Below are 26,196 nucleotides of genomic sequence, written 5' to 3'. Positions count from 1 at the left end.
AGATGTTTGCACAACGATGAAATCGCCTAATGATGCATTTCTCAGAACATATTCCTGTCATTAAGCAGCGCATGACTGTACTTAGATGTGAATACGAAGATTGTTCTTGACTTAGAGGGCCCCCCAGGCTAGTAGAGGAGAAATGCATGAAATTCAAAGCAGTGTGTGATCATCAGGTCTATTCAAAGTACAATGCAAGATTTGTGGTAAAAAACCAAATGAATAAATAGCTCATCATAAGCAGTGTGAATGCTATTTAAAGTGGGGAAACAGCACAAATTCAGACTTAGAGGTGTAAAAGGACATGGTATGTCTAGGACAAGTAAGGGCCAAAGCAAAGGTTATGGGAGTAGGTGGACATTGAAAGAGTAAACAGCAAATGTCACAATGTACTTTGGGGCCAGGTTTCAAAGCCCCACATGGTAGAGGTTGTATAATTTTCACATTATCTTAAAGGAAACAAGAAGATCTTTTGAGGTGAAGCAGTTCAGTGTATCCTAGGGGATACCAAATCCCAAGCAGAGTTTGTTTGAACTCTAATGGAAACAATTGCATTCCTGTTGGAAGAACACAGGCAGATTCGTTTTTCTCCACCTCTTTGAATGTCACACAAACCACAAGCCTGGGCCAAAGGGGAGGAGTATTGGAACGTCACCTGGGGAGGGACAGGCGGGGAAGGGAAGAGTCACAGAACAGGAGCAAATACCAAGTATCAAAAGAACAGATGACCCTATTTCAGCAAATCAGAGCGGTCTGGATGCCACCCTGCATTGCACATGGAAACCTTCAGCCCACCCCTTACATGCTGGCATTCTTTTTATTTTCTTCTTACTTGGCTCCCTTTCTTTGAGTAACTTCCATTCTCATGGCATCTCTGTAATCACTATTACACACTCAAGCTCTGTGGGCACTCAAGCAGTGGCATGTGTTAAGCACATGAGATGGAAGCAAAGGAGAGGTGGGCATGATGGGTAGGGGATAAGTAGTCAAGAGAATTGACAATCAGTGATGAAAAACAATGAGCAGAGTTCCTTAAATTAAAATTTAAAAGTTTCAGGGGAATCTATCAACATATCAGTGATGAGCTATCTTCAGAATTAAAAGAGAAAAAGTGCCTACTTTGCTATTTTACTTTTTATTTTGAAAATGAACATGACACCCCTAGTGGCTGCAAGACAGCCAGATGTTTTCCTCAGGTCAGTTGAAAACTTTCACATAAGAGGAAACAGGAAGGCTAACCAGCGAGTTGGGAAGACCGTTACAAAAAGATGCACATGGGAAGAATTTATCCAGCAATGACAAGTTGTGTGGAGATGTCTGAGACTGTCAGACACTTTTATATCCTTCCCTTCAGTCTGGCTTATGTACCCTTTGAAAGAGCACACAGGTGGCTTGATACAGACGCAGCCTTGAAATCAATTGACAGAGTGGGGAAAACATTAATAGCATCTGCAGCCACAGGACACTCTGCTGCAGTGAGATTTGTTGTAGGGCAGAAATGACAGCTATATAACAGCATTTTACTGATATGGGCTTTGTGAGTACGGATACGAAAAAAAATGAACGGACACTGTGGCAGGAAGTGTTTGTAGCACAAGTTGGGGTTTTGATGGAACAAACTGGGCTACCAATAAAGAACGATACAACTAAAAATGGAGAGGCTGATAAAGTAGAGGAAAATGGAAGACGGTGATGGATGCAGTGTTGATCCTCAACGACGCTCTTAGCCCTTTCTATCACACACCAGCCACAGCATAAACTTCTCATTGTCCCATTTGAAACATCAACCAATGTTGACTGCTAGGGTGACTTGGCAGAGATGGTATGATCGCACAGGTGAAATTCATGGAAACAAATGCTGTGCTTCAATTCATACTGTTTATAAGTTCATTACAATATTAATAAAAAGAACTGTCAAAATTTGTTTTGTTATTTTTCAGTACATCAGCCAATTTTCAGTTTAATTGCTCAATTTACTTTAAACTTCAAGTTCACAGATCCTGAAATATTGATTTGTTTTCAAATGAAGAAACTTCTAAGAGTAATATCAGGTCAAACTGCAGAAATTAATACAAGATATTTTTCCAACATGTTAGAATCACATTTCAAAATAGCCTTGATTTGATGCCTTACTATATATATTTTTTGCCTCTAGGGACAGTTTGGATGCTAATTCAAATTTTTCATGGCAGGAAATGAAGTGTCTGGTCTAGTAAAGAAAGTCGTTCATCAGAGTTACAGTTTTTCCTGGTTGGAGATGTAAACGGAAACATCTAAATAGTTTAAGAAAATTGATGTTATGATATCCCTGGAAAAGATATCGTAACACTGACATAAACCATCACTTACTCTTTGCTTCCCAGGAAGTCAGTACTTCAAGGTTAGTGATATATAAGTAAATTGCAGTTTCATAAAAGATGTAAAACATTAATGTTTCCACGTTTTAATTCCTGAGGATGCCTATATATTTGGAAGAGGGAAAAGGCCTCTTTAGGAGAAAATGCATTGCCTCTTTCCATTTATTTTCTATCTCTATGATTTGAAGATTTTTTTCCCCTTTCTTAATATAGTTACATCCCACTGGAATCGCTCTGGGGGTGTTGCTAGGTTAAATTTGTGACATCACACTTATTGTTAAATCTTATCCATTTAAGAATTGTCTTATCTAAGACAATTCTAAACACCATAGGAGACAAAAAATAATTATAAGACTCAATTTCTTATCTTCAGACAACTTATTCTAGAGTTAAGAGAGAGTATATATCATTATTTTAAGACTTATCTGAGGTATTGGCTAAAAGATAGCTAAAAATAAATGTAGCTTATGTGCTCTGGAGTCAGGCTTCTCATTGGGTTTCTTTGGGTTTGGATGACTGTGGGTTTGCAACTTAGTTATCACAGCTGTAAATGATGTTCATAGTACAATATACATCATAGGGTTTTTGTGAATATTAAATTAGTAAGTGTACACACAGTCATAAAAATGGTGCTGAAGGAGATAAAGCCACTAAATGTGGCTTTATTCATTTACTTTTTTTGGCAAATACACTGAGTATCAATGTTTACCTGATATGCAGACAACGTCTCTAACACAATATCCTTTTTCTCATGGATGTGACATTCTCCAGCAGGGAGGCAGGCTGGGGAGATAACTATGAACAAGGAGGTGTTAGAGTGTAGCAGGTGCTGTGGTTGAAACAGGATAACGTGGTAGCAAATAGGTTGAGAGGCAACTTGCCCTAAATCAGTCAAGGGAAGCTTCCTTGCAGAGGAATTATTTGGACTAATCACAGAAGCCAGGTGTGTGATCCTTAGGTAGGTAATTCAAAATAAAAGGAAACCATTGAGCCCTGGAGTGACCTGAAGAGGCTTCTTGGAGGAAGAGGCCTTCAACATACTATTTAGGTTAGTAGAGAGAGGAAGAATGGTTTCTCCAGGCAAATAAGTTGTCACAGATGCAAAGCTCAGATGTGGGAAACTCAAGGCATAAGATGTGCTAAACAGGTTTTAATATTTCTACCTTCTGTACTGGATGCTTTATACAGAAGTGTAGGGGGCAAGATGAGGAGGTAAGCTGACCCCACACAGCAGAGACCATTCAACGTTAGAATCTTCTTAAAATCACACATAGATTTCCCTGCATACAATTTGAATTAATGATGATTTATGATGTAAATGAATTATTTGACCATTTCCTCAGTTCAGTGATGGCACCTTAGAGTGGGGCCCTTGTTAAGTATTTGTTGACTGAGTAACTGATTGTGATAGATGCAGGAGGCAGGTAAGAGGGAGGGTCCCTGGAGAACCTCTGAGCCACCCCACATCAGGTGCTTTTATGCAGATGAGGAAACCTGCTCAGGTTCTTGTCTGCACATGCTCGCAATGGACTGGGTGCCCATCTGGGCACTGGGAGAATGGGGTGGAGCCACAGGAAGTTCACAACTTGTGCAGCCGGGGAGGAGCCTGGCCTTTTCAGTTCCTGTGTGGTGGCCTGGCATTCAATTTGTGAAGTGGGGGACCTGATAGCAGGACCCCCTCTTGCTTTGCTAAGTCTTTTTTTTTCCCTTATACCCAATAAATTCTGCTCTCCTCACCCTTCAGTGTGTCCACATGCCTAATCTTTCCTCCTCGTGTGACAAGAACTCAGTTTTAGCTGAACTAAGGAGCAAAATTATGAAACAGTTGGTTACTTAGCTGTGTAGTTTATTTATTGCACAAGGCCTAGAATAAAAAATGCTGAATAAATGTTTAGGAAAAAAAGAATAAAGGAATGAAGGAAAATAGCAGTGATAATACAATGAAAAGTCTTGGATGAGAGAAAAATATGAGGGAGAAATCAACAGTACCATGCTTAAAATGGAAGGAGCTGAAGACACGTCAAAGATGAATGAGGTGTCAAGCCTGCACAACAAATACACATCAACAAGAAAATGCCAAGAAATTTGGTTTAAAGGAGGAAAAAGAGGAGACCCATTTTACATGTTCATATGTCAAGAAAACACTGTGATGATCAAGCAGAACACACACACACACACACACACACACACACACACACACACGAATAGTTAATTGGCCAAAAGGGATCCAGGATAAACTAGTGCAACGAAACTTCCAAGAAGAGCTCTCTCAGTCATTTACTAACATAGATTCCATGGAGAACTAAAGCGAAGGAAATGCTTTCAGATTTGTCAATTAGGAGACTACCATTGATTTTTGAAGAGGCATGTTCAATAGAATGTTGGGGGATGGAAGTCAAGTTGCACCTTTGTTTTCTTATCCTTCATTTTCTTGAGTTTTCAAGAAATATCTGTCAGCAGGCAAGAGATCATAATGCTGATACTTTGTATAAATGCTGAAAATAAATAATTAGGCCACATTTATTATCAAAATGTTAGATTTGTCCAGGTGTCTCACAACTGTAATCCCAGCACTTTGGGAGGCCAAGGCGAGTGGATCAACTGAGGTCAGGAGTTCAAGACCAGGCTGGCTAACACGTGAAACCCTGTCTTTATTAAAAAAACAAAAAAAAATTAGTGGGGCAGTGGCACATGCCTGTAATCCCAGCTACTCTGGAGGCTGAGGCAGGAGAATGGCTTGAACCTGGGAGGTAGAGATTGCAGTGAGCAGAGATCACACCACTGCACTCTAGCCTGGGCAACAAGAGCAAGACACCATCTCAAAAAAAAAAAAAAAAAAAAAAAAAAAAAAAAAAAAAAAAAAAAAAAAAAGCCAGATTCTGCTTTTTAAAAATAAAACAATCAAAAGCATTTTTTGAAGACAACCAAAGTGTTACCTCCCCCACTAAATAATGTTTTAAATTTACTTAATAATGTGTAATTACAGATGTATAACAACTGCATTTCCTGACATCTCATGCTGGTGAAGTCCATACCTTGAAGAGTTTCTCAAAAAACAGAATGAGTAAATAAATACAGAAGAGTTTTTTAAAAGATAACTTTTATTTACTTAATCTTAAAAGACAAATTTAATAACATCTAAGAAAGAAAAGGACAAAGGTTTTAAAGGTCAAGTTAAGCATTTTTCTTTAACAAGGTTATTTTGACATTACTAAATGGAACAGCCACAGAACTTTGAGTAGTCCTATTAGATTAATGATAGCATCAATGGCAAGAACAAGTACTATTTGTTACACACCTTTCCCCCTCAATACTTTAATTCTGCTTGGGACAGAGAAAATGGAGAAGAAAAGAAAGCCTAATCTAACCCTGGTCATCATATATTTTCTGTTTTTTCTTTTTCATTTTTTAAAAAATTCAATAAGAATCAACAGCACAAAAATAGCCTTTTCCAGACAGTATCAAAAAAATCAATAATCAATTTTGTCAGAAGAAATTCAACAACACTTTCAGTGCTGTTACCCATTAAACAGACTATATTGATAATTTTCAAACAACCATATACCCAGTCTTTTATATACTCTGAAAGGAAATATCTTTATTGCTGTATAAAGCTGCTTTGACCTACACACACCCTTAAGCCAAAACTAATCATTTTCTTCTCTGACCTCCTTAAGATTTTATATTTCAAATGAAAAGTAAGAACTTCTGGATAAGCATGAAGGAGTGACTACATGAGCAGCTTTTTCTGTGCTGCTTCCAGAAATTGTATTCAAATTAGAGTAAAGTTAAATGCAAAAGCACAAAGAGAAAGAAAGGGCGCTATCAGGGAATAGAGAGTTACCAACAAACTATTGGAAGGTGGATGATACAAGGAGAAGCAAGCCACATCCTGCAGCAAGAACTTGGAAATGTTCACACATTCAGATGCTAGAAACCAAGGGAGGCCTGGTGGGGCACAAACAGAAGACTGAAAGTCCTCAAGGGAAGTGTTAGCCATACTTAGCCTCTTCCCAGCAGTTCATTTCGTAGAAAACTGAATTCAAGGGCATCCAGATTTGAGCATGCCTGGCACAGAGGAAAGGTGGGAGAGAGGCACCATTCTGGAAAGTTAGTGTTTTATCCAACACCTCAACATTGCTAACTTCACTCCATTGCAAGAATACTCTTTGTGAAACCAGTATGCTCTAGTACGAGGCTGGAATGGTCTTTTGTAGAAAAACTCAACAACAGCTCCCAATGAAGACATAAATACCAATGGTCCCTCAATGAAACAGTTGGGTCTTCACTCAATTTCCTACAATGAAGCCCACTAGATTTTTAGCCCAACACATATATTTTAAAAAATTTAAGTATCAATTCAGGAAATCCACGTCTCCTGCATATTAATCTCCACCTCACAGTCCACTTTCTAGGGAACTAAATCTGTGGTACAATAATTCAAACACAATTCTTAAAAGCCAACAATATTATTTTCCAGATTAAAAGGGTTTACTATGGTTCCAGCATAATAAATGATAAATGACCCCAGTCACATCAAAACCCAATTTCAGGAAGAAAAAAAAAAAATCCGGAAGCCTTCCAGAAACTAAATAAACCAAATAACATAAAAAGCCTCAAGAGATATAATGGCATTGGACTTCTCAGAAACATCACTGAAATCTAGCAGATGATGGAACAATTTCTTCAAATGGTTTTAAAATTATACTAGCAGATACTACTAAATTGTCAATTAAACGTGAAGGGAGAATAAAACATGTTCATATATGTAAGGTTTTAAAAAATTTCCTGTTCTTTCTTCAAGAAGCTGGTGAATGTGTGTTGCTAAGGCAAGGGAGTAAATGAAGAAAAAGGATGACTTGGTAAATAAAGAATCCCAGAAAGAAGAGATGTAAAGTCTAAGGACAAGAGCTGTGGTCAGTCAGGCTTGACCATGAGTCCAGCAGAACACAAGGAGAGAAATCTCTGAAAAAGGTCTCCATAAAAATGCTGGCACTGTTGCCATACCTGAAGTGCTTTAGTGTTCAAATATGAGTTTGGATTCTGCTGGGAAATGGGAAAAGGAAATGTATTCAGGGTATAATAAATCAACCAATTACAATTAGATAAAGCTTCAGGCAAATATCCCTCATGAACGTGAATGTGAAAATACTCAATAAAATACTGGCAAACCGAATCCAGCAGCACATCAAAAAACTTATCCACACAATCAAATCATCTTCATCCCTGAGATGCAAGGCTGGTTCAACATATGCAAATCAATAAGCATAACCTATCACATAAACAGAACCAAAGACGAAAACCACATGATTATCTCAATAGATGCAGAAAAGGGCTTTGATAAAATTCAACATCCCTTCATGTTAAAAACTCACAATAAACTAGGTATTGATAGAACATATCTCAAAATAATAAGAGCTATTTATGACAAACCCACAGCCAATATCACACTGAATGAGCAAAAGCTGCAAGCATTCCCATCGAAAACCAGCACAAAACAAGGATGCCCTCTTTCATCACTCCTATTCAACATAGTATTGGAAGTTCTGGCCAGGCAATCATGCAAAAGAAAGAAAGAAAGCGTATTCAAATAGGAAGAGAAGAAGTCAAATTATCTCTGTTTGCAGATGACATGATTTTATATTTAGAAAACCCCATCATTTCAGGCCCCAAATTCCTTAAACTGATAAGCAACTTCAGCAAAGTCTCAGGATACAAAATCAAGGTGCAAAAATCACAAACATTCATTTACACAACAATAGACAAGCAGGGAGCAAAATCATGAATGAACTCCCCTTCACAATCACTACACAGAGAATAAAATACCTAGGAATACAACTAACAAGGGATATGAAGGACCTCTTCAAGGATAACTACAAACCGCTACTCAAGTAAATAAAAGAGAACACAAACAAATGGAAAAACATTCCATCCTCATGGATAAGAAGAATTTATATTGTGAAAAAAGCCATACTGCCCAAAGTAATTTATAGATTCAATGCTATTCCCATCAAACTACCATTGGCATTCTTCACAGAATTAGAATAAACTATTTGAAAGTTTGTATGGAATCAATGAAGACCCCATATAGCCAAAACATTCCTAAGCAAAAAGAACAAAGCTGGAGGGATCACACTACCTGACTTCAAAGTCTACTACAAGGCTACAGAAGCCAAAATAGCATAGTACTGGTACTGGTACCAAAACAGACATATAGAATAATGGAGCAGAACAGAAACCTCAGAAATAACACCACACATCTACAACCATCTGATCATCATCGACAAACCTGACAAAAACAAGCAATGGGGAAAGGATCTCCTATTCAGTAATTGGCCCTGGGCAAATTGGCTAGTCATATGCAGAAAACTGAAACTGGACCCCTTTGCCACATCTTATACAAAAATTAACCCAGGTGGATTAAATACTTAAATGCAAAACCCAAAACCATAAAAACCCTAAAAGAAAACCTATTCAATATCATTCAGAACATAGGCATGGGCAAAGATTTCATGACAAAAATGCCAAAAGCAGTTGCAACAAAAGCCAAAATTGACAAATGGGATCTAAACTAAGAGCTTCTGCAGAGCAAAAGAAACTATCATCAGAGTGAACAGGCAGCCTACCGAATGGGAGAAAATTTTTGCAATCTACCCATCTGATAAAGAATGGGTAGATTGAATCTAGAAGGAACTTAAACAATTTTACAAGAAAAACAACCCCATCAAAAGGGAAACATCTATTCAGTAACTGTTCACCATGAGGAGGACAGTAGAGGCAGAAATGAACTTGGAAAGTGTGTGAGAGTTGAAGATGCTTACTTTTTGAATGTAGAATAAAGGCAGCTGAAGCAATAGTAAAAATAGCAGGTGGGTCTGTCTTAATGCAGGCAGGCCGGCAGGAAGGGAGGGAGAAGGAGGGAGAGGGAGGAAGGGAGGGAGGATCTTGGCAATACAGAAAATATCTAATAATTTGAAATGGGGCATAAGTCGGGCTTAAACTAGCAACATGGGTTAGTCTGGCACTAATTACAGAAGGCTGTTTTCTTTTTTACTTTTTTCTTTTTTTGAGACAGAGTCTCACTGTGTCATCCAGGCTGGAGTGCAGTGGCACAATCTCAGCTTATTGCAACCTCCATCTCCTGGGTTCAAGAAATTCTCCTGCCTTAACCTCCCAAGTAGCTAGGACTACAGGTTCACACCACCATGCCTGGCTAATTTTCATATTTTTAGTAGAGATGGGTTTCGACATGTTGGCCAGGCTGGTCTCGAACTCCTTACCTCAAGTGATCTGCCCGCCTCAGCCTCCCAAAGTGCTGGGATTACAGGTGTGAGCCACCACACCTAGCCAGAAGGCTGTTTCTGAAGACCAGAAAGAACTGGCTCCAACAATGGAAGGAAACAAGTGGTGGTAATTAGTACACAGGCAGGGTTTATCAACAAAAGTCAAGTCAAAAACCTCCATTATGCTTTTAGACACTGATATTTAAATTCTCATATTTTGAAGAAATATATTTTTAAAATCTTTTTTAGGGACATTTCTTAAAGGTGGAAGGACCATGTCGTCTGCCAAATTGAAGAAAATGTATTATTTATCAAAATATATGTAGAAAGAAGCACAGTTTAATAATGAAAAGTCAAGTCTCTCATATGTATAAAACAGGGGCATTTAAAAGACATGCAACCAAAGCCATTCTCTAATAGATGATGTCAAATTAGTTTTTCCCATTATGTTATTAGCCTAAGTGTTTCAATTCATCTACAAAACGAAGGGACATTTTTTCCCCAAGTAACCTCAAGTCAATCTTCTTTCCATAAGTTGATTATTCAACTGGAAATGATTTAGCAGTGATCTCACCATAGCTTAAATATATTCCAATATATGGCATGCATGAACATTAGAAGACTGATGTATTCATTAAAATGAAAAGCATTAATTCCATAATATTTATTTAAATTTTAAAAAACCCTCAGTGGCACAAATGTAGATTAGTTGAAACAGGAAATTATGTCTAAAAATGCAATACAAATTCTTGCCATGGATATCAGACCAAGGATTCAGACTAAAACATGACTTATTTTCTTTGTCAGAAATTACAAAATGTGCATTTTTTAGCAGATGCTAATTGTACCAATGGGATTTGTCCAAACCACTCTCATCTGGGATGTGTTTAATTCTTACTACATCAGCACAGCTATTCTTCCTCTGAGGCTGAACTAGAAATGTGCATAATAAACCTTATTTTTACCATTACATAAAATGCAATGAATACATGGAGCTGTGAGTTCTTTCAAAATCTATCAGGGACATACTGTGTTACATTGCACTATTATAAACGGGGTGGGCAGATTCCACGTGGTTGAGAAAATAATCTGAACTGTCATGAAATGATTTCAGGGTAAGACAAGATACGATGATAGAATGCCATTTGGGGTAGTAAATATTGACAATTAGGGACAAGGAAATCACACAATATGTTACCAATCATACGGTAACTATAAAATGTTTAAAATGAGTTAAGAGATTGGAGAGACAAATGAATACCAGGTTTAATGTTCAAGGGCAAGAGCAGTATTAAGAAAACCCAAGGATACCCCTTGCTCCTGAACCTCTGTGTATTTATCTGGGACCATGTAGACTTCAAGAATATTAATAACGCCACAGATTTACATAATACTTTGCACCCTTTAAAGCTCTTTCACATCTGACTGATAAGTCAGGGAGCATTTTATTATCACCACTGTCCATTACAGGAACCAAATTCAGTAGCATGAGGCAACTTTTTAAACATGAAACAAATCAAAGCATCAGCCTCCAGTGGCCAAGATTCTGCTCATGGCTGTGCCATATCACAGCAAGATGCGTGGCCCAATGAGAGAATGTGCAGCAAAAGGAAAAGAAGAGGAGAATAGAGAGAAGGATTTTACAGCACCTGAGTTGTCAAGTGGGCTCCTGGGATGAGAGTGAAAATTATTTTGAAGAAATTATCCATCATTTATTCCTTTGGGTTGCAGGGGCGGGAGAAGGGGAAAGGGTAATCTAGTGATTATTATGAAGGCATTGGCCTTTTGGGTGAGTGACAGTCGCCTGTTTTAGTGAATTCTTTGGCCTAAACAGGTGCTCTCCTGTGCGTTGGGTCGATAGAGAGCTCCCCAGGTATAAAATGAAAGAAAAAGCTGAAAACAAAAAAGGTCAGTTGGGGAGTTAATAACTTGTTTGTATTTATAGTGAAGATATGAAAAGCGAGTTCCCACATAGGGAATGGTTCAGCTGCACAGAGAAAAAAATGTACTGTGGACAGACTTCACAAAGTAGTCACAAGCATGCTGATTGCTCCCTCTAGATCTGACCTCTGTCCTAAGTAAAACTGTAAAATAATTTGCATTTATCCTCTTTGTCAGACAAAGCCAGCCAAACTCATAGGGGGAATAGCTTCTTTTTAAATGAATAAAATCTGTTTCAAGAAAGACATGCATTTTTAAAATTTAGTCAATGGTAGGTTTCTGGGCATCTTCTCTAAATTGTCTTCTTTGCCCCTCCTTCTGCCTTCCATTTGCTATGAAAAAGAGTAAGTCCGTAAAGAATGCTAGTCTTCTGGGAAGAATACACTACAGTTCTCTCTCATATAGCTTTATTGAACCTGCGGACCCAAAAGGAAGACAAAGTATATTTTGTCATCAGTAAAAGTCATCAAAAATCTCTTTTTTGGAAACAAATATCCATGGTAAGAAGATCACATATTTATACAGTCACTATCTGACCACTACTAAGCTTTCAGGAGAAAGAAAACTCTGGAAAACTCAAGAATGCAACCAGAGGTTAAGGAATCCACTCATTAGAATACACAGCATGTCATTTCTGCACTGTTTTCTCCACTCTGCAGTGGTGATACTTTTCCTTCCACTGCACAGATCCATCTCAGGAGCCCTCTTGGAGTTGTCAATATAGTCATTATCAATTATGTAATGCAGGGGGGAGCAAAGATTAGTAATTCAAAGCTAAGACATCTCCATGATTTATAATCTTGCATGTAACTGTCTACAGCAAGCATTGGGAACCTGTCATTAAAAGGCATTAACTTGAGAAAATTAGAGTTCTGTATTGATCACCAAACACGTATAGTTTATTGTGGAGTGATGCTTTAATTTATATTCCAAGCAAGGCACTAGGTGAATACCATCTGCATAGAGAGGACTGCATCCTGAAGCAATCTGGTTTCACAACATGACAGTAGCTGTGGGCAAGCATCTCCTCTTAATATGTGTATTCCAGCGAAGTAGATGGGCAAAGAATGAACCCACCACCATTTGTGCAGGGCAGCTTGTGGTTAAGACACAATTACTGACCAAAGAGATAAGATGTCATTTTGTCTTGAACCTGCTGAACTTGGGCAAGTCAATGGCTGGACGGACAATCTAAAGGAAACATTACCTTTCTACAACCCCACTTCTAGAGAGGTGGACTGCCTCTCTGGCTTTGCCCCCACTATCTTTCTAACAATTATTTCCTTAATAATATTAGATACCAGTTATTATGTTACTTAGCCCAATTCCTGAGTTTCTGGAAGTGAACACTGGAGGACTGCAACTGTGTAGGTGTGATTCCTGGAAGAATTGGGTGTGAGGGCACATTATCTCAGATAATAAGACTGTCAGAACCAACATTTAAAGAAAGCATCTGAGAGTTCAGAACTGAACTTTGGAGAAAGTAAAAAGGTTTTTACAAGCATTGCCTAATAGTCAATTGGGCAGAAACCTCACAGCATCTAGGAAACTATGAGGTAAAAATGGCTTTCAACCCTGGCTGCATATTATAATCATCTGCAGAGATTTTATAGAATATTGATGTCTGTGTCCCACCCCTTGAGATTCTAATTTAATTGGCCTCAGGTGGGAAGCCAGGCACTGAAAGCCTTTTCAAGTTTCTTAAGTGGTTCCAACGTGCAGCCAATTTTGAGAACCACGGGTCGTAGCATGTTGGAGTACTTGTGAGTAAATGCGAGAAAGAACGGAACACACTGAAATGGCCAAGACTTGGTATAGACATCAAAATGGTATACACAGTAAAACTGAGGACCGAATAGCAAACTTGGACATAACAAAGAAGAATGGATACAAAATTTTGGTTTTTACATCAGTCTTGGCTGGTTGACCAAAGAGTCTCAGAGGGAACATGTTGGTTTAAGAAAGCATCCATCTGCCTCTTCTACTTATTTTATTTTTTTCAGCAATGAAGTTTCCCTTTGTTGCACAAGCTGGTTTCAAACTCCTAGCCTCAAGAGATCCTCCTACCTCAACTTTGCAGAGTGCTGGGATTACAGTTGTGAGTTACCATTCTTGGCCCCCTCCTCTAATATCCCGTGTTACGAAAGCACCACTGTTACATGGAAACCCAGCAGCTGAGGTGTGTGGTGGGCATAAGCTGAACTGAGTGGAAATCAGGCATGCCATCTCTGGCTATGAAACACAGAGAGGAGTACAGGATAAATGTAGGATCAGAAAATCAGATTTTACAGCTTTGAGGTTAGAACTGGAAAATCATTCCTTTAAAACAAAAACCTTTGAGAAGCAGGTGGGTCATATCTATGTCCAATGTGTGTTTCACAGGCGCAGCAGGGAAAATGTTCACGGTGTCCTATCCACCTTTTATCTGCACATTCAGACTTGGATGTAAACAAACAGGAGAGGGTGATATTAGGAGAGCTTGTAGCTAGATACAGTGCAATGTGATAAAGGGAGATTAAAAGAGTGTTTTTAAAGGCTTAAAACCTCAAAGATAAGCATCTGACAAAGAGCATTCAAGGCAAAGAACAATAGATTAGAGAGGTAGCTTTGATAAATTTTCATGCTGTGGAAACAAGAAGAAAAAAGAAATAAAACATCCAGAAGGAGCCCAAAGACCTCTCTGCTTATGCATTGTTAATAACTAAAGAGGAATAAAAAATAACTACTCTTGACAAATATAACCATGACAACTTTGATGTTCCTGTGCCAGTCAAGGGTGAATGAAGATTATGTCGCTTCTAAACACAAATATATGCGTAAGTTGCAATAAAACTACATTATGCACAGCCTTATCGCTATCTCTAGATCTAAATGGAATCTAGTTTAGATGTTAAAAAATAATTCTGGATGGATTTCAGGGTCCCTCCGAGCACTACTTCTGGATTAGTGATTAATATCACACAGACTTGTTCCCAAGTAACTAAAAGCCTTTAAGATGTCCAGTCTGACCAAATCTACCAAATCTAAGCCACAGTTGAATTTTCACCTTCCACCCCTTAGCATGTTCAGCCAAAAGAGAACTTCTAGCTTCTGCAGAGCCATGGAAAACACAGAAAACAAACTTTTCTTCACCTCCTCCCTTGTGATAGCAGTAATATGTTTCTTTTTTTAATCCAGAGGCTGTGGAGCCTTATTATCCAGGGAGAAATGTGATGAAGGAAAGGAAAAGATGCGCCACATGGCCCCATCAAATAAGGCATTGGCTATCATTTCTGGTGATTAGATTAAAGAAATCTCAGAACACCTCAAAGCAATTTATAGAAAAACACATTCATGTTTACCTGGGGAGAAGTGACTCAGGTTACAGCTTCCAGATTCCAGCCTTAGTGCCTTAAATTTAATTAATGGGGCATATTGCTTGGTATTAAGCTGCATCAAGCTAGGCTGTAATGAGATGTGGTATTGACAGGGACTTTTCTATTTCAGCAGAACAGTTCAGATGAAAGCACTTGTTTGAAAGGAAATGCACTTGGTCTGAATTCTCTTCTACTCCCTTTCCTTAGAAGCAGATGTCTGTATTCTCAAGATCTACTTTAATTTTGCATGTTCCTTCCCTTTGTCTTCATTGCCAAACAACTTTCTAAGTGGGTACCAGTCCATCAGTCCAAGACGGGAAGGAGATCTCAGTCTGGATTCTGTTATCATTTTGAGGAGCTCACTCTGATGTCTTAAACTCCATTTTTTGACAACACCCACCCCCAGTCTTTAAACTCCCACACCCAATAAAATAATGACAGCTAATACTTATTGGAGATATTTTCAACCGGAAAAAAATTTAAGACCTTTATGTTTAGCATCTTTTATGTTTATGAGACACCTTGGTAGGATACAAGTCTCTTCATTATACAAATGATAAAACAAAGGCCTGAGAAGTTAAATTATCTTGCCCAACGTCACACAGCTATTGAATAATAGCTGCCTTCGTACTGAAGCTGCAACAGCAACTCTTCCCCAGGTCTCCAGCCTGCTGGCCTGCTCTGCAGATTTCAGACTTACCAGCCCCCATCATGACATAAGCCAGTTCCTCAAATCAACCAATCAGCTGATCAATGAATCTTTTTCTGTCTCTTCCTTTCTCTCTCCTGTCGTTTCTGTGTCTCTGGAGAATCGTATGGGTCTGTTTCTCTAGGGAAACATAGTCCATTGGTTTTGTTTCTCTGGGGAACCTTGACTAATACATACCCTATATGTGTGTATTCTATCATTAGAAACGTATCATTAGCACTCCACCAACTTAACATTCCTTTTGCATATTTGTATTATATAATTTTGCATAAATAAATGTCTTGTACCCAATTTGTTGCCTACTCTACTTAGAGAAATGTTGCCTGAAAGTATGTTAAATCATGTGTACAGCAGTCTTTAGAAGAGATAGTGGCTTTCTGCTTTTCTCTCCCACTAATTTCTCCTCTTCATCAGTCCCCTAATACACTAACCCTGCCAGCCTCTTACCCAACCTGTCACTAATGTCAGCTACCTCACTCACCCAAGTGGTTGGCAAAGATTTGCAATCCAAGTATTTTAGTCTCCTTGGATAGAAAAACAAACTCAATTGCTATCTTGAGATCCAGGTGGCAGAAAAAAATTAAAAAGTAATAAATCACAATTTTGTGTCTTTTTTTCTCTCTCACACTTCTACTTGATTATTATGTCCTAAATTGATTAATTTACCATGTATCATTGCTCTCAAGTGGTAACTTAAGAATTGCAAGAGCTTAGCATGTCACCAGCAATTTGGCTTTTTAAAAACAAAGGACAAAAACCTAGTTTGAGAAGAAATCCCTAAGGGATTAATTAACTCAGCAAAGGCATTTACAGCACAGGGTAACGACTGGATGATGAAATGAAGGTTGAGTTCATTCCCTATTGCCACTGGCTAAAAAATCCAGTTAATCTACTACATTAGATAAATACTCCAGAATATAAAAAAGAAGACAAAGATGCTGTATTTGCTATTGTTATTTTACCTTGCAATAAAAATAATGTCTCCCCTTCCTTTCTCTACCTAGAAAAAGTAATGTCTAAGAAGTGCCTGGCAAGGACCAGAGTAGGGTTTAGGTTAAGCCTGGGGCTTTAAGATGATGTTCGGGGATTCTATTCACACGTGCTGAACTGCCAGAAATTTTAATAAATACAAATGGTTTAGAATTCTAGTTTCTGGTTTAAATGGATTACAATATTTACATAGGTTAGTCAGGTGTCTGTCTTGGACAAGGCTCTACAACTATTTAATCAAGTAATCAATCTCAGGAGATTTAACTTTTCCACAGATTCCATGCCTTGCTCCTTTGAATGTCTAGGCTGCTGGAATTCATAGAGGAGAACAGAAGAAATTTTTCATACAAAAAGTTAAATAATTCGTTATCACTCATGTCTAGGGAGAGGAATGTAAATTTGGTCCCCCACAAAAGCCAATGCTTTCCTGCTTCTCTGTTGTTTTTTTTTTAAGAAAATGCCTTTACTAGTTATTTAATAAATGGTAAAATATTCTATTTTACCTCCTATCGATTTCCTTTCTTTATTTTTTGACAATCTATAACATACCAAAAATTTTTAAATAACATGAAATCTTAATACTTCTGAAATATTGAGTAATTTAGTAAAATATGTTTCCATAGTGCACGCAATGTATATGGAAAATCATAATGTTAGACGGAAAAGTTTATTTATTTTTACAAAAAAATATTATTTAACTTAAAAAATATGCAAATATCTTTGTTAATAATATATATCATGAGGGGAAACAGGATACATGAGGGCTCTTTAAAAATCTACTCTGGGTGTAGTTTATTCTATAGCCAGAGGAATGGGTGAAATAATCTTATAATCTACCTTTCGTCCTAGAATTTTAAAATAAAGAAAAATATATTCTGATGACAATAATGATATCGTTTAAGTATAATGCTCACCAAAGGCAAGAAAGACACGTTCCAATGTTTTTGTTTCTGTTTTTGTTTTTCCTTTCATCTGTTACTCCTTTATATTTCTCTCTCCAACAAAATATTATCTCTGTGGATGATAGTAAATCCTCAAAATCTTGCTCTTTTCTATCTTTTTTTCATAAGTTATTGGGGTACAGGTAGTATTTGGTTACATAAATTCTTTAGTGGTGACATGGGGTTTTGGTTCACCCATCAACCGAGTAGTATACACTGCACCATATCTGCAGTGTTTTATCCCTCATCCCCTCTCACTCTTTATTTTTTGCAAAGAGTCCCCAAAGTCCACTGAATCATTCTTACACCTTGGTGTCCTTGCAGCTTAGATCCCACATATCAGTGAGAACACATAATGTTTGGTTTTCCATTCCTGAGTTGCTTCACTTAGACTAATAGTCTCCAATCTCATCCAGGTCACTGCAAATGCTGTTAATTTACTCCTTTTTATGGCTGCACAGTATTCCATCATATACATATGAGATATCTCATATATATATATATATCACAGTTTATCCACTCATTGATTGAAGGGCATTTAGTTTGGTTCCATGATTTTGCAATTGTGAATGGTGTTGCTATAACATATGTGTGCAAGTATCTTTTTTGAATAATGACTTCTTCTGGGTAGATAGGATAGATCAAATGGTAGCTCTACGTTTAGTTCTTTAAGGACTCTCCACACTGTTTTCCATAGTGGCTGTACTAATTTACATTCCCAACAGCAGTGTAGAAATATTCCCTGTTCACCACATAAACGCTAACATCTACTGTTTTTTGATGTTTTGATTATGGCCATTCTTGCAGGAGTGAGGGAGTATTGCATTGTGGTTTTGATTTGCATTTCCCTGATCATTAGTGATGTTGAGGATTTTTTTCATATGTCTGTTGGCCATTTGTATATCTTCTTTTGAGAACTGTCTATTCATGTCCTTAGCCCACTTTTTTAAATAGGACTGTTTGGATTTTTCTTACTGATTTGTCTGAGTTTTTGTAGATTCTGGATATTAGTCCTTTGTCAAATGTATAGACTGTGAAGATTTTCTCCCGTTCTGTGGGTTATCTGTTTACTCTGCTGACTGTTTCTTTTGTCATGCAAAAGCTCTTTAGTTTAATTAGGTCCCCGCTATTTATCTTTGTTTTTATAGCATTTGCTTTTGGGTTCTTGGTCATGAAATCCTTGCCTCAGCCAATGTCTAGAAGGGTTTTTTCAATGTTATCTTCAAGAATTTTTATAGTTTCAGGTCTTAGGTTTAAGTCCTTAATCCATCTTGAGTTATTTTGGATAACCTGATAACAATGTGCTTAGATGAAGATCTTTTTTGCAATGAATTTCCCAGGTGTTCTATGTGCTTCTTGTATTTGAATGTCTAGGTCTCTAGCAAGGCTGGGAAAATATTCCTCGTTTATTCCCCAAATATGCTGTCTAAGCTTTTAGAATTCTCTTCTTCCTCAGGAACCCCAATTATTCTTAGGTTTGGTCGTTTAACATAATCCCAGACTTCTTGGAGGTTTTGCTCATAATTTCTTATTCTATTTTCTTTGTCTTTGTTAGATTGGGTTAATTTGAAAAGCTTGTCTTTGAACTCTGAATTTCTTTCTTCTACTTGTTTGATTCGGTTGCCGAGACTTTCCAGAGCATTTCGCATTTCTAAAAGTTTGTATAAAGTTTCCTGAATTTTTTGTTTTTTCTTTAAGCTAATCTATTTTCTTGAATATTTCTGCCTTCACTTCTTGTATCATCTTATGGATTTCCTTGCACTGGGCTTTGCCTTTCTCTGGCCCCTCCCTGATTAGCTTAATAACTAACCTGAATTCTTTCTCAGGTGAATCACAGATTTCTTCTCGTTTTTCATCCATTGCAGGTGAATTAAGTGACTTTTTTGAGGAGTGTTGATGAGCCTTGTTTTGTCTTATTACCAGGGTTGTTTTTCTGGTTCCTTCTCATTTGGGATCTCTCAGAAGGAAGATCTATGTCTGAAAGCTGTTGTTCAGGTTCTTTTGTCCTAATTTAAATGGGGTGTTCCCTTGATGTAGTACTCTCCCTCTTTTCCTATGGATGTGGCTTCCTATGAGCCAAATTGCAGTGATTGTTGTCTTTCTTCTGGGCCTAGCCAACCAGTAAGTCTACCCAGCTCTGGGCTGGTACTGTGGGTTGTCTGCACAGAGTCCTGTGACGTGAACTGTCTACAGGCCTCAGCTATGGATGCCAGTGCCTGCTCCAGTGGAGGTGGTGGTTGTGGAGGAGGTGGGGGTGCAAAGGACTCTGTGAGAGTTCCTAGCTTTGGTGGTTTAATGCTTTATTTTTGTGCTGGTTGGCCTTCTGCCAGGAGATGGCATTTTCCAGAGGGCATCAGCTATGGTGCTATGGTGCTATGGTGAAGAACCAGCAGTGGGTGGAGCCTAGAACTCCCAAGATTATATGTCCTTTGTCTTCCACTATCAGGGTAGGTAGGGAAGGACCCTCAGGTTGGGGTGGGGCTAGGTGCATCTGAGCTCAGACTCTCCTTGGTTGGGTCTTGCTGCAGCTGCTATGGGGTATGGGGGTGATATGCTCAGGTCAATGGAGTTGTGTACCTAGGAGGATTATGGCTGCCTCTGCTGAGTAATGCAGGTTTTCAGGGAAGTAGGGGAAAGCCAGCAGTCACAGGCCTCACCCAGCTCTCACGCAAACCAAAGGGCCCGTCTTGCCCCCACAGTGCACCCCACAAAAGCCCCCAACCCATTTCCAGGTGGAGAACTATAGGGGCTCAAAAACCTGCCCCAGGTTACCTGCCTCACCTCCCAGCTGCTAAAGAAAAGGGCTTGGTTCTTTCCCTGACTGTGGAGTCTGAACATAGGCTTGGCATCCTTCCCCAAGTTCTGACCAAGAGGCTTCTCACCCCATTCAGATTGTTATAAAGTTCAGCTAGAGATTTCTTGCTTTCTTTGGAGTTTTATCCCCTGTTTTGCTCTAACTTTAATATGTTAATATTTTATTAAAAGTATGATTTAATTATTCATTAATTATAATATACTTAACATTTCAATAAACTAGTGTTAACGATAAGAGAAAATTTTTAATTTATTTTCACTCTTTAAAATATCTCATTGTTCTTGCCATCTTCATCTACTTCTGAATGTCCCAGTGACTATAAAACATCAGAATTATTTGAGTTTCAAGATAAAGATTCCCTCTTCTTTCTTTTAAATAGTCCCTGAAGAACAGTAAGAATTGTATTTCTATTCATTCTGTCTCCATCTCTGCTTCTCTCTGTTTTTCTGTCACTCTTTCTTTCTCTGTCCCTCTTTCTCTCCAAAGAGTATATGGGGCTTAGGAAGATTCAAGATATCAAATACTATGATAATACCCCAAAACTAGTTAAAAATACACACACACACACACACACACACACACACACACACACACACTTCCCTAATAGCTTTAATATACATAAATAGCAAATTCTTACATACAGAAACAGTTTATGTCATCAAGTAATGCTACCTCAACAACTGGAAGAAGTTCTCTGAGCTGATAAAAAGCTACTTTTAATAATATAAGAAGTCTCTTGTGTATTTCCGTAGCTCACCCGGCCTTTAAGTGAAGCTCTCCACAGTAAATATGGTTCCAAAGCTCAATCATTAATTCTATTTAGGCTTAATGTGTCATAAACCTAATGAAAGCAGAGCCATTTTTCTCTCTGCTGGGGCACAAAAAGCATATTAAGAATTCTGACCAGTACTATAGATGATTTATTAGTACAATTTTGGAAAGTGAGACGTCAGATCGTATAAGCACATATTATAAACAGATGATCTCTCTGAAGAGTTCTCTCAGTCTTTCTCTCATTCCTTGTCTTATCTAAATGACTGACAATGTACTTCACTGCTAAGAACCTTCTCTCTCTCTCACTCTCCCTTCAGCCCCCTAACACGCATTACTCAAATAATCCGGGAATGGTCAACAATATTCCCTCATATTTGAGACACCAGAACGGTCTCTGAATATAAATCTGAAGCGCCTGGAATAAGAGGAAGACATGTTTTTCCAAACACAGACCTAAAAGTTACTGACCCAATGGTGATGTGGAGAAAAGAACATTGGTGTGGGAGCCCAGTGAGCCAGATTCTAGATCAGTGTGTTCTGCAAAGCACAAATGACCTTAGGCAAGTCACTTCACATGTGTCCTTATCTTTAAAGGGAGGTTGCGGGGATGGCTAAGTGATCTCTAGGTTCTTTCCAGCTCTAACCTTCTGTAAATCTATGTTGTAACAGGTGTGAAACAGGATGGAATAATGCTAGCCTAGGCTTGACTCGGCAGCAAAGTCTTCTCCATGTAAATTACATGGTACGTGAGAACATCTCAACAGTCAGTCTATTCCTTCTGAATGATACATCATGAATAAAATTTATATTGCCTAATCTTAAAATCCAGATACTGGGGCAATATCAGAAGGAGTGTGTGGGTATAGATACTGGGGCAATATCAGAAAGAGAGAGAGGAAGAGAAAGAGAGAGAGACAGAGACAGACAGAGAGAGAGAGAGAGAAAGGGGGAGAGAGAGAGAGAGAGAGAGAGAGAGTGTGTGTGTGTGTGTGTGTGTGTGTGTGTGTGTGTGTGTGTGTGTCTGTAACCTCCCAGCAAAAATGTTTACCCAGGACTCTGTAGGGTTCTGAAATCATTTTTAGTGTTGCAAGTATTTTAGTGTTCTGAATCCATTTGTATTACCACTTTCTTTAAGGCCTCCAATTAATCCCTTTTTCAAGTCCTTTTTACGTATAGAGGAGCTTGGTGTTAAAAGAATTAAAAGAATTAAAATATAGAGATAATTTTAATATGATGGTGATTCATTTCCTAAGATATTTAATGTGTAATAAATATGAGTGAAATCAACAGATAATTTTCAAGATCAGAGAGCTGTTTGTGCATCATGCCAGAAGTACACTCACCTGTTTCCTCACCAAATTATGCTCAGTGAGAAACGTTTATTCTTTGTTTCTGACTAGAACTTTTTATAGGGAATATACTCATTTATATCTCAGGCAAAAATCTCAGGTGTAAGGCAGTTAAAGTGAAAGCTAGGAAAGGAGTGGTGAAAGGGAAAGGGTAGACCAAGCTTGATTTTATAAAAGTAGAAAAGGAGCACAAATAGTTTTTAAAGTTATTTACTTTTAGCAAAAGCTGTAATGCTGCTTTACGTGCAAGAGATATTTCAGCTATCAAATTATGTTCATGATATCTATTAACACTTCTACCTGGGGCACTCTTTATAGGTATCCTTAGAACTACGTACATATATTATGTCCCAAATGTTCAAAATGCAAACAAGATGGTCATTTTCAATGTGTCCAGGACCTCCTTCAATTATGAAACAAGAACTACATTCAAATTTAGTTTTCTGAATTCAAATGCAAGTTTATAACTTTGTTTTTTTTTTAAAAAAAAATGAAGGCTATATCTATTTTTGATGTTTGCACATTCATGCTTCTTGCAGCATTATTCACAATAGCCAAGAGATGGAAACAATGCAAATATCTATTAATGGATGAACCGACCGAGAAAATGTGATACATACACACAATGGGACACCATTCTGCCTTAAAAAGGAAGGAGATTCTGTTCTGTACTGCAAATGGATGAACATTGAGGACACTAGACTAAATGAATTAAACCTATCACAAAAAGACAAATATTGGCCCGGTACAGTGGCTCACACCTGTAATCCCAGCACTTTGGGAAGCTGAATGCTGATCACCTGAGGTTGGGTGTTTGGGATCAGCCTGGCCAACATGGTGAAACCTCATCTCCACTAAAAATACAAAAATGAGCCAGCCATGGTGGTGCACACCTGTAATCCCAGATACTTAGGAGGCTGAGGCAGGAGAATTTCTGGAACCCAGAAGGCAGAGGTTGCAGTGAGCCAAGATGGTGCCACTGCACTCCAACCTCACCTGGGCAACAGAGCGAGACTGTCAAAAAAAAAAAAAAAAGTAAAAAGACAAATACTGTATGATTACACCTATATCAGGTACCTAAAGTAGTCAGACTCACAGTAACAGTAATAGAATGTGGTCGCCAGTGGATGGGAGCAATAGGGTCAATCAGTAGCTGTTGTTCAGTGTCTATAGAGTTGCAGTTTTGCAAGGGGAAAAGTTCTGGAGATGCGTTTCACAACTGTGCACATATAGTTTAACATTCCTGTGTTGTATACTTAAAATGATTCAGATGGTAGTTTTATGAGTTTTTAACATGATTTTTAAAATGTCGTAGGAGGGAAACATTAGCACAGTAATTATGAGCACAGGTTTTAGAGTCTGACAAACATGGCTTAAGTCTGAATTCAGTCTCATACTAGCCATGAGGCCCAAGAAAGTTACTTAACCTTTCAGCCAGGTTTCCCATTTGGCAAAATGGAGATAATAACTGTTCCTACCTCAGGTAGCTATTATTATAAAATGTTATGTAAGTGTGAAACATTAAGCTCAGTGTTAGGCACTTGGTAAGCACTCAATCAACAGTAGTTACATGGGGTGATGAGTAAGCCGGTAAGATGAAGTACAACTGAAGGACTGGGGATGAAGTTTCTTGGCTTCCTGAAAGCTGAAGGGATGGCAGAGATGATGACTGAGTATATGAAGACTACTTACATTTACATTATTGTTGAGCCTAGACCTTGGAATAAACACCTTACCCTAAAGTCAGGTAGAGAGCCAGCAGCGCTGCCCAAGTCCATCTATGTTTCACTATCCAAGGTTAAAGGCTATATTTAAATTACTTATTACATTCATCCCTGTTGTGGAACGAATTGTAAACTTCCCAAAATTCAAATGTTAAAGTCTTAAACGCCAGTACCTATGAATGTGACTTTATTTGGAAATAGAGTCTTTGCAGATGATATAGTTTAAAAAAGGTTGTTAGAATGGCTGACAGTTCAACACGACTGTACCCTTTTAATAGGAGAAATATGGACACAGAGACAGGCAGGCTCCTAGGAAGAATGCCACGTGAGGACGAAAGCAGAGATAGGTGATAAATCTACAAGCCAAAGAACGCTAAACAAAGAGTGCCAGCAAACCATAAGAAGCTAGGGGAGAGGCGCGTAACAGATTTTTCTCACCACCCTCAAAAGGAACCTGTCAACACCTTCATCTTGGACTTCCAGACCCCAGAACTGTGATCCAATAAATTACTGTTGTTTAAGTCACTCTTGTTGTGGTACTTTGTTATGACAGCCTTAGGAAACAAAAACAATGCCTGTATTTATTGTCTACACGGTTTTTGTTTTGTTTTTTTATTCAAACATGATAATGTGTCAATTGCTCAAAATGAAACACAGAGCTGAGGGAGACTGATTTCACTAATTGGCTAAATTTCAGTTGGAATGGAGGGATGTTCAGTCTGTTGTCTGCGTCTTTGGCTGTTGTCCCTGTTGCTTTGGGTTCAGCCTATTAATGTGAGGTGATAGCATTGTGTCCTTGGACTTTAACAAAGAAATCTGAATTAACTGCCAATTAGAGAATAAATAGATACCCCTCCCCACCCAATTGCTATTTTCTCTCTCTCCCCTTCTCCCATTCTCTCTCCCTTTTGCAGTTCCCTTCAAATTTCCTTCTGCATCAACAAGATTTTGGCAATGGGCTTCAGGAGAACTCAGCCCCAGTGTCTCCAAGGCAGCTGGTCAGTTTCTCAGACGGACTGCCACTCTTTCCAAGGCCTCGCATGAATACAAAATGGGGTTATCAGAGGGGGCAGGAAGGATAATGAAACTGATTCCAACTCTTAAGTCTTCTGAAATATGGAATATGGGCTTCCTGAATCCCTGGTATCTTCCCCACCTCTTCCTGTTTCACAGAGTATAAGATAACAAGCCCCCAGGACACCAGTATTGTGCTCTCTGTCACTTTCTCAGAGGCCTGCTGAGTGATTCTATAATAAGACTATGGCGGAGACTTCTCTAATCCCAAGGCTGAAAGTAGATAATTAAATGCATGTTTCTATCATTCTTCTTTATTTATATGAGGTTCTGAATAGTGAATTAATAGCTCCAAAGATCGCACTCATAATAAAAACTGGATAAGAATTGATTTGTATCTAGTGCTATTGTGCTTAAATCACTATGTTTCTCTATATTTGCTTTTCAGTCTCAGACAGGAGTAGTTCAGGAAACATAAAAATAAAAAAATTTAAAATGAGTAGGATTTCCCCCCAATGTCTTTGTTTCCAGCACATTTTCACATTGATACATCATTGTGAACAGATTTTGATGGGTTTTCAGAGCCTCCTTCACAATCAGTCCTCTTTCCCCCAAACAAAGAAAAATTCCACAAACCAATAATACAGTTCAATTCTCATCTAAACCTACTGGGTCAGCAAAATTGAACTGTAAATTTCCCTAAAACTACTTCTTGGGAGAATTTTAGTATTTCTGAATGGGCCAGAAATCAGTGAAAATGACCTTTCCCTCACCATGTTTTGGCATTTAGACTATAAGAAAGAAAAAAAGACACAGATCTATATGGCGCTTTTCCCACCATCTTTCATCAAGTGCACTTGGCTCAGCACCTAATCACATGGGGTCTCTGGTGCTCTGCCTTCATGCTTGTGAACCTCTTGCAAGCTAAGGGAACTGGATTTTT

Source organism: Cebus imitator, unplaced genomic scaffold, assembly GCF_001604975.1.
Source record: "Cebus imitator isolate Cc_AM_T3 unplaced genomic scaffold, Cebus_imitator-1.0 Scaffold5, whole genome shotgun sequence".
Taxonomy (NCBI): Eukaryota; Metazoa; Chordata; class Mammalia; order Primates; family Cebidae; genus Cebus; species Cebus imitator.
This window is presented reverse-complemented; position numbering follows the sequence as displayed.